General features: G+C 38.8%; 1 long non-coding RNA gene across 1 annotated transcript; it reads left to right on the top strand.

Annotated features, from left to right (window-relative positions):
- Positions 1 to 2,756: 2,756 nt before the first annotated feature.
- LOC134213426 (uncharacterized) lies at positions 2,757 to 5,737 on the top strand. The gene is made up of 2 exons (XR_009979455.1): positions 2,757 to 3,024; positions 3,092 to 5,737. It is a non-coding gene; the product is annotated as an uncharacterized LOC134213426 (long non-coding RNA).
- Positions 5,738 to 8,957: the final 3,220 nt, after the last annotated feature.

The following is an 8,957-nucleotide window of genomic DNA, read 5'->3' as shown; positions in this document are numbered from 1 at the left end:
TCCTTGCACTCCGCTTCTTCCAGACGGCGTTTTTCTCCTGAAAAATGCGGGTCTGCTGTCTCCGCTTCCGTCTATAACGTGCCACGTTCTGCCGGGTACCTTGCTGCAGCGCGACCGCATGCACTGCGTCCTTCTCCTCCAGAATCTGTCTGCACTCTTCGTCGAACCACTCATTCCGTCGATTTCGTCCCACATACCCGACGTTGTGCTCCGCTGCGTCGTTAATGGCTGCTTTGACTGTATTCCAGCAAACCTCAAGAGGGCCCCATCAAGCTCACCCTCTTCCGGCAACGCTGCCTCGAGATGCTACACGTATGCTGTGGCGACATCATGTTGCTTCAGTCGCTCTAGGTCGTACCGTGATGGTCGTCGGTACCGAACATTGTTGATAACGGATTGTTTTGGACGCAGTTTAACCATCATCAGAATAGTGGTCAGAGTCGATGTTAGCGTTACGACAGGTCCTGAGCGCCTCAATCTGTTAATTTTCAATTATCTTTTGATTATTTACTCCCTCACACTTTGAGTAAGACTGACCGATAAAACCGATAAACACATCATTCATTCCAATCATGGTCGCAAAATCTGTTTCAACCTCTGTCGTTAGAAAACCTGGTTCCCCAGTCCACTGCCCACGCATTGAAGTCATTTGCTACTACTAATGGTTTCAGACCAGTTTCTGCGCCTACAAGACTATCTTATACTCTTGTGTACTGCTCTGTATTCCATCTAGGAAGACAGCAGCAGCTACCAAAGTAAACACCGTTTATTTTGGCTATCACAAAACCCTTATCGTCAGCAGATGAAACTATTCCCTGGATTGGGTACTTTCCGCATGTCTGGATTGACACTGTTCTGGACTTGTCCGCAATCCAACTGCCGTTCCCAGCAGAGATGCAATACGGGTCCGATAACAGGGCAGCATCAGTCTTGTTCTCACATACCGACCGTTGCGTTGCGTTGCCTCGCAGTGGTTGACATTTAACTGAGTTCCTTGCATATCCGAACCCGTTTGGAAGCCGGACAGGTCAGCCTACGGCAGGAGTGTAGATCAAACACCTCGGTACAGCCTGGCATGTATAAGCCTTGTGTCTTTCAGCTCCACACCTCCGGCATAGCTTACTTCGATCTCTACCCCTTCAGTCATATGACTTATGTCCAAAATCGAAGCACTTAAAGAAGGCCTCAGACCTTCAAGTTGGCCTTATCTAGCATCTTCTTGGAATGTGGCAACCTGCGTTTCCACTCGACCGTTCTTTAATTGAATCGCGGTATCTTGGATTTCGACGATACACGAATCTCTCGATGCAGACATCAGGTCTCCGGCTTGGGTTATTTCATCCAGGCCCTACACTGGACTACTGGGCATACGGCCTTAAAATGCACCTCATTACCCTGAATTTCTTCTGTCATCTTTTATGCGCAGCTCTCTTCTTAGTTTTTAAGCTTCATTTAGGTGCTTTTTGAATCTTAAAATTAGTAGCACTCGTCTGCGCAGCATCCCGCTTCAGGACAAGAATCATCTCTCCCTCCGTTCTAGGAATACAGTTGACATCATCACCAATGCCAACGAGTTTTTCATGGCTTCTCATGCCTCTCACAACATCGGCGTAGCTTTTGCTCTCGGCTTTGACAATAATAGCCATGCCTCTTCGACTTCGGCCATTGGAAGGTGCGCCCTTTCGCATACGGGCGTTACCCTTCTTGGCCACTGCTTCTTTCTTTTCTTTCTCAGTCGGAACAAAAATTAGTGAACGTGAAAAAACTCGAATGGAAAAATACGTCTATACAGTGTATCAGCGCCTATAGACTGAAGACACCGACAATCTTCTTGCTAGACCGGCCAGATGCATGATTTCTTGTTTATTAACAGTCAGGAAAACCTTCGTGGACTTAGGGAACTGTACCGGTTTTGGCCATGTTCCTAATTTGGCCAATTTTGCGAATAACTATTATTTTTTTAATTTCAAAAGAGATATATCCTTCACGCTTCAACGCCTCTTTCAACTGATCGATTATTTTGGAAAAATATGTATTTTTCAGGGTTGGCCAAATTAGGCACTAAGTTAGCCAAAACCGGTGCACTTCCCCTATATAGATTTTTACGAAGCAATGCATGCTGTAGTTGGGTTTGAATCTCGATAAGGCCCGAACTATAGATAGTAGAATCTATAGATGGGCGAAAGCATGGCTGAGTCGGTTTTTTGACCGTGCACGTGCGCATATGACGTCACAGCCCTTTACATTTGCATTGAAATTGTGACGTCATGCTCGTTTGGAAACACGTTTGACAGTTTGTTTGGAGACAGAGGATTTATCTTCGCTCATCTATATATTCCAGTATCTATAGTCCGAACAGTTTTAGGTTGAAAAGTTTTCTCTAAGCATAGCACCTTACGCTCAAAAACTGTATGGAAATGCCTAATGGATACATACTAAGTTGCGAAGCGGCTGTGGCCGTGACTCTAAAGATATGTAGGACTAGATATTCCTAAATAACTATCTAATAACTATTGGCAAAGAAGGCGGAAGAAGAAAATAATATTTTTCAAGAAAATTATTTTGAGCTTTTTAGTGGAATGTCTTCACTTGCCATAAGACGAGTTTGTACAGTCCCATTGAATATTTGATTCGACCTAATTCAATTCTCGACTTGAGAGTTCGTGCAGACTAGACCTCTGGGACTGCAATGTACTCACTTTTATTTTTACTTACGTTTAAAGCTCGTTATTCAGAGTATTATTTTTTCATCGTATAGTTTGCTATTTGCTTTAATTCATAATATCTACTGTAAAATAAATGCTCAGTCATTCTACGCAATTATTTTGCTAATATTATTCAAATTGGTAATATTATTGAGATACATTTGAAGAATAATCAAACCACCCATTCTATTTTCCAGGTACATGAAGACTCTTGGCCGTTTTTACTCCCTGTGAACACCAAACAGTTCCCTACCTACCGTAAGGTTATCAAGTACCCGATGGATTTATCCACCATCAAGAAACGTCTACAGGATATGGTGTAAGTTATCATAGGAAACAACTCGATCGATTACAACTTGTTGATAATCATCTCTTCTTCCCGCTAGGTACAAATCGCGCGATGATTTTATCACTGACGTCCGGCAGATATTCGACAACTGCGAGATGTTCAACGAGGACGACTCCCCGGTGGGCACGGCCGGCCATGGGATGCGCAAGTACTTCGAGCAGCGCTGGGCCGAGCTAACGGAGAAGCACACGTCATCATGATGTCACGCTACCGGTGGAGCGATAGCGTCATCGGGTGGTAGCGGCAGCAGCACAGGTGGAATAATGTTGGCGTCGGGGACACCGGCCATCCAGGACCACTGTTCGAATGCAGTCGAAACGATAATGGCGACGGCAACCGAGGATGGCGTGTCGTTGATGCCGGGGGAGATGATCGAACACGGCGACGGAGGGCAGAGGGATGAAGCAGGTTTAACAGAGTCGTCGAAAGCGATCGTGGCGGCGATGCTCGGCCAGGACGATCCAGATGGAACGGATGCAGCAGTGTTGATGATGATGGGCGATGGAACAGACTAGTTGGAGCAACACGAGTGGGTTTGATTTTATGAACGATGATTTTCGTTAGGTTAATTTGATTTCGTGTATTATAGAGAATCTCGCCAAGCGAGAATGCATTACTAATTTTGACTGTGTAGGGAAAATACCAATGCAGTATTTTTTCGTTCGATATTCGTCTTTTTTCAAATAAAATTGAAAAAATAAAACTGCAGGAATATTTTATGTTTTATAGGAAATATTTCAGTATTGAGAGAAGAAAAGGGTTTGACGAGTTTTCGTGTCAAGTCGACCAGAGGTGGGTAGCTAGTGTGTTTACAAAGACAAAGGAATTAATAGAACATTCCCCGTTAAAAAAATCATATTTGGTCTGTCTGATAGTTATTCATTAAATTGAAAAATCAGTCATCATTCGTTGCTTAGTGGATACCTACTATATATTAATGCTGTGCATATATGTTTTACTTATCCTTTTCATTTAATTTAAACTTTGTTTCGTAACAAAATCAACGTGAAAAGTCGTTTAACTATTGGACAGGATCTGCACAGGTCTTGAAGTTGTTTGCCAACCACTGGTCGATTAGATTCATAATCCGTCCTTTGAAGCTGTTCTACCGAAAAGGAGCAAGCAAAGATCTAGGCAGAGATATCTTTCGACGAAACGTTTGGAAAGCATTTTGGAGTAAGATCAAAATTATTTAAACGAAAAAAATATCAAAATCCATAAACTCAAAACATTAACTTAAATGTATTCAAGCAAGAAAATAGACTGTTTTACAAATAATGAAAACCATAACTTATTATTCTAGAAAACTCCCCTTCTACCTTTAGCATTAGCGGTTCGCGAACCCCACGTTATAATACTAAACAAAAAAAAAAAGAGGTGCCCTCCTCTGATGGATTGCATCCAATTTAGAAGCATGACAGTTATAACAAAAGTATATTCACTATTCAACACGAGAAGAGGGGTCCTGATTATCACCAAACAAAACGAATACGAATTGGAGTGAACCGGAGAGCGGAATTCGTCGTGTAGTGGACTCTATATTTATATATTTACCGCCAAGGACTTTATTTCTCCAACTCCATAACGGCTAGAATCACACAAAAGGTAAAAACAAACTATGTAATTAGCAAAATCTCCACTCTTGAGCTGTCCTCTTCGATCCGGAAGGATTCCAATTACCGGGAATCGCTTCCCTCGAGGTTGCACGCTGAACGCCAGAGGAAAACTAATTTGTAAATAGTAGTACTTAGTTCCGCGATTTGTAACGTCAAGTGCAAAGGACAACAATTTTTAACAGAACAAATGTGCAGATCTATTTGTAAGAGAGAATTAATAATACCCAACACAAATACAACACTTATTCTAATAAAAACAAAAGGTTTTGTTTGCGATAATTTCAATTCGGAAAGAAAGTGATAAATGAACGTTTGCAAAATAGTTCGTTCCGATTCCCCTCAGATTGCTTTTAAACTTTCATTTCCAATGATTGGTGAAACCCCGCCGATGCGATTTACTTATAGTTTTAATCTGTTGGATTGCTAACAGAGGAACAACATTTATATAATACGATGAATTGAAAATATAGGAGCAGCTACATTTGCGTAAACATCAATAAGAGTAGTTAACTTTTTCCGCATCTCATATGGGCTAAAGAATTACCTAAAATTTGAGAATGTTCTACCCGATTCTTAGCAAAGAGAGAGAGAGGTAACATCCATTATACTGCAGTAGTGATTCAATGTGAATAAAATACTGAATGTCCATGTATAACTGAGTAAACTGTAAAACTGGCTAATAATGTTAAAAGTAAATAACTAATCGATTCAGCTAGAATGATGTAGACTGCTCATACCGATATCTGCGATTGGCAATTTGATAAGAATTTTGTTTTAAACGTTGTTGTGCGCTTTTTTGATCGATCTGCATAGGAATACCCACATCAACTGACACTCGTCCTTTTAGTTTTGTATTTGCTTATTATAAATGATAAGTTAGTGTCACCTACCCTACGGACCGACCTACGTGCGGTTTAGAAAGAAGAAATTTGCACGAACAAAACGAAGAATACCGACAGAAAAAAGGAAAATATGTTGATATATATAACATGTGTACATATTTTGACTAGAATTTTTCGAGTAAGGTAATAATAAAAAGCATAGAATAAAATTATGGATGAATATTAGATTCGTTTTTTTTTCAAAAGAAATAAACGAAAGAAAATATCATGAGCAGTTTCTCAATGCACGTAAATAAATTGATATGAAACATATAAACATCGAAAATCAGCCAGAAAGGTGTTTGACGCGCTTACGCAGAATCCCAAACAAATTTGTTTTACACAGAGGTTCTGTCGTCGTTTCGGTATAATACACAAACCCATCGAATAGAAACAGAAAGCATTTTGTTTTTCTCCTCTACACCCAATATTTTTTTTACATGGTTGGTATTCTTCAAATTCCCGGTTACCCTTATTTTTCACAGCTTTTCAAATACCACCTAAACCTGAACTTCTTTGATTTTTTGTAGTTTTTTTCCTTGGGATTAACTCATAGTTTTATCAACGCTAAAAGGTCATTATCAACTGAAGCCCACCTGTGAAAAAATGAACCGGTGTAATTCAAATTTCACCTCAAGCACACATAAAACCATAATTTAGTGGTTTAAATTAGGTTTAATGATCATTATGCAACTCGAATGAGTTACATTTGGGCCACTCATTTGGGTGATATGAAACAGTTTCATGGACATGACATCGAAATTTTCCAAAGGCAGGTTCATTTATCGCTTAATGGTTTGTTGAGATATGCAATGTTGTTAGATAATACATATAGAAAATGATTGTTCTAGACAAAACTTATCGCCTGATGGCACTTGAAGTTCGGAAACTATAATCAATGATTTTTCAAAGTGCATGTACTGTGCAGTTTTTCAAACAAATGGAACATTTTTAGTACATTTCGGAACAATCAATATTTGAGCATATTTTTTGCCAACCCTGATTTCCTCCCGGAACAGCTTTCCAACATTACTTCTGGAGTGTAGGGTGTACTTTATGTACACATTCACACAGGAACTCACACCATTTTGAGACTTACTTGGATGCTCACTCTACCACTCCACTGCTATGCCTCGACGAGGCTAGTGGTAACTGCCTGGGCCTACAGATACTACGCTAGGACACTCCTCCCTCAGCACAGGCCGATCACTATGCTCATAGAAAATGAACTTGCAAAGAAGGTCAAGTTTCAGTTGGAATGTAGTGCCATTGAAGATGCAGAAGACGACTTAGATAAAACATAGGTCGGGACAAATATTAATTTTCTTTCTTTTGTCCTTTTGGTCTTTGTATATAATGAAGGGTGAGAAATAAAAATTAATGGAGAAATTCATAAAATCGATTAATCAGATGAAAATCAAATTTGTATCCCGTAGTAAGGGTATGCGATAACACATTTTTTCCTGACGAAACGAAACGAAACGAAATTCAGATTTACTTCCGAGACTTCGAAACGAAACGAAATCGAGGTCCATTTGATTCGAAATTTTACGAAACGAAACGAAATTTAATTTTTTTCCGCGGAATTTTTATTGAATAGTTTTTTTGCATTGTATACATAATGCAAAAAATCAATAAAAAAAATCCGCGGAGAAAATTAATTTTGTTTAATATATTTAGGGGCAAACAAGGCCGATACAAAAATTAAAAACGAATAATGTCGAAAATACACAGTCAGTTTTTATTTCTGCAGCCCAGCAGAATAAAGAACAGACTTTCGCAACAAATACGGTTATTACTGATTTCCAGTAAACGATTTGCTGTGTTCTAGCAATAAAACGACACAATCCTCGATAAAATACGTGTTTGCTGAAAGCTAGGACATGATGTAACAATTCAGTCGAGACAACCTTGTTACTATTCAGTCGGTAGTTCTGATGAGCTGGTCGCCAGTGTAACCAACAGTTATAAATATTTGCAGACCTTGAGAATAATGTATGGAGCCTTTGGCTGTTAAATATTAACTAATTTTATGCCAACAAACTAGAAGGCAGACATTCACGTTTATTGCTAAATATTGACTTTTAAAACCAGCATCGTATTCAAACTAACAACAAACTGTGACAGAGAATCGGTACGTTTGAACGAACTGGATCTGCAGGATCGGATCTAGAAAATGTGTGAAAATTATATATTTACATGATAAACGGCTTCAAAAATACATGAAGGTAAAAGTTTGAGTCATGACAATGATCTGAATCGGAAGTATCTGAAACAGTTCCAGAATCTGAAATAAATGAGATATCAGAGAATGCCCGAAATATGGGGATAAATCTTAAATCTGCAAAGATCTAAAAATCTACTAAATCAGGAAAACTTCTGAAACATCACCATCTCCATTTCACTGTTTGAAACCAATAGGGCACTGCACGGACTGCTACAAAGAAATTAGAAAACAACAAGGCCAGTAAACGTCAAAATTTATGAGGAACGAAAGAGCCAATGTTGGTGATGGAATTAAACGTGCACTACAACATGATGCATAAACTATGGCCAATTGATGCTTGTTGAAGCATAATTTGGTAAAATAATTTAAATGACTACAGCGCCACTAGAGTTCTAGTACTTATGATTCTACTGTTCAAACTGAATACTTTCAAAAAACAACGAAAAAAGGAAAATAGTCAGTAGACCAGTGAGGAATATTTCGCTTATCGAAGAGTTTCCACAGCTAGAGCTCAAATCGAACATTCGCCTCATAATACATTACATATTACATACACAACTCAGTCTATTTAAATACAAATAGAGCATATTGATACAATGAGATCTACAAATTATTTTTACTTCACTGAACAATATTTTTTAAATCAACATCTGTTATGCATTACGTATACATGAACACTTTTACCAGAAAATTGAAAAAATTTCAAGTGGAAAGCTTAATGCGTTTGTGTTGAAGATACAGAATTCTATTATGTAGTGAGATATAGTGAAAGAAATAATTTGTAAAATTGGAATATTTAAATGACTTTATACACCGAATTTTTTCATGATGTACAACTTGAAATTATTAAAAAATCATTTAGAAATCCCGCGAAATTCCGTTTAATTTCGTTAAGGTCACTCCTGACGGAATCTAAGTTTCAAAGTGCTCGCGTTTTCGGGGGCACACCACTCGATACGGAAGCAACGCACCACTGTCATTTTTGTTGATTTAGTTTTGCTGCGTCGCATGATTTTTCTGTCGAAATTTTTGACATTTTACGATACGGAACGAAATCAGAAAATCATATTTTGCCATACTCAAATTTCACGGAATTTCGTTTCGAATGCCCTAAAACGGAATTTTTCGAAATACCGCGCATATGCTTACCCCCTAATTCAACTCAGCATAAGATTTATT

This window comes from Armigeres subalbatus, chromosome 2, assembly GCF_024139115.2.
Source record: "Armigeres subalbatus isolate Guangzhou_Male chromosome 2, GZ_Asu_2, whole genome shotgun sequence".
In the NCBI taxonomy this organism is placed as follows: Eukaryota; Metazoa; Arthropoda; class Insecta; order Diptera; family Culicidae; genus Armigeres; species Armigeres subalbatus.
Note: the sequence above shows the minus strand (reverse complement) of the source record. Positions and strands in the feature narration are given on the sequence as shown.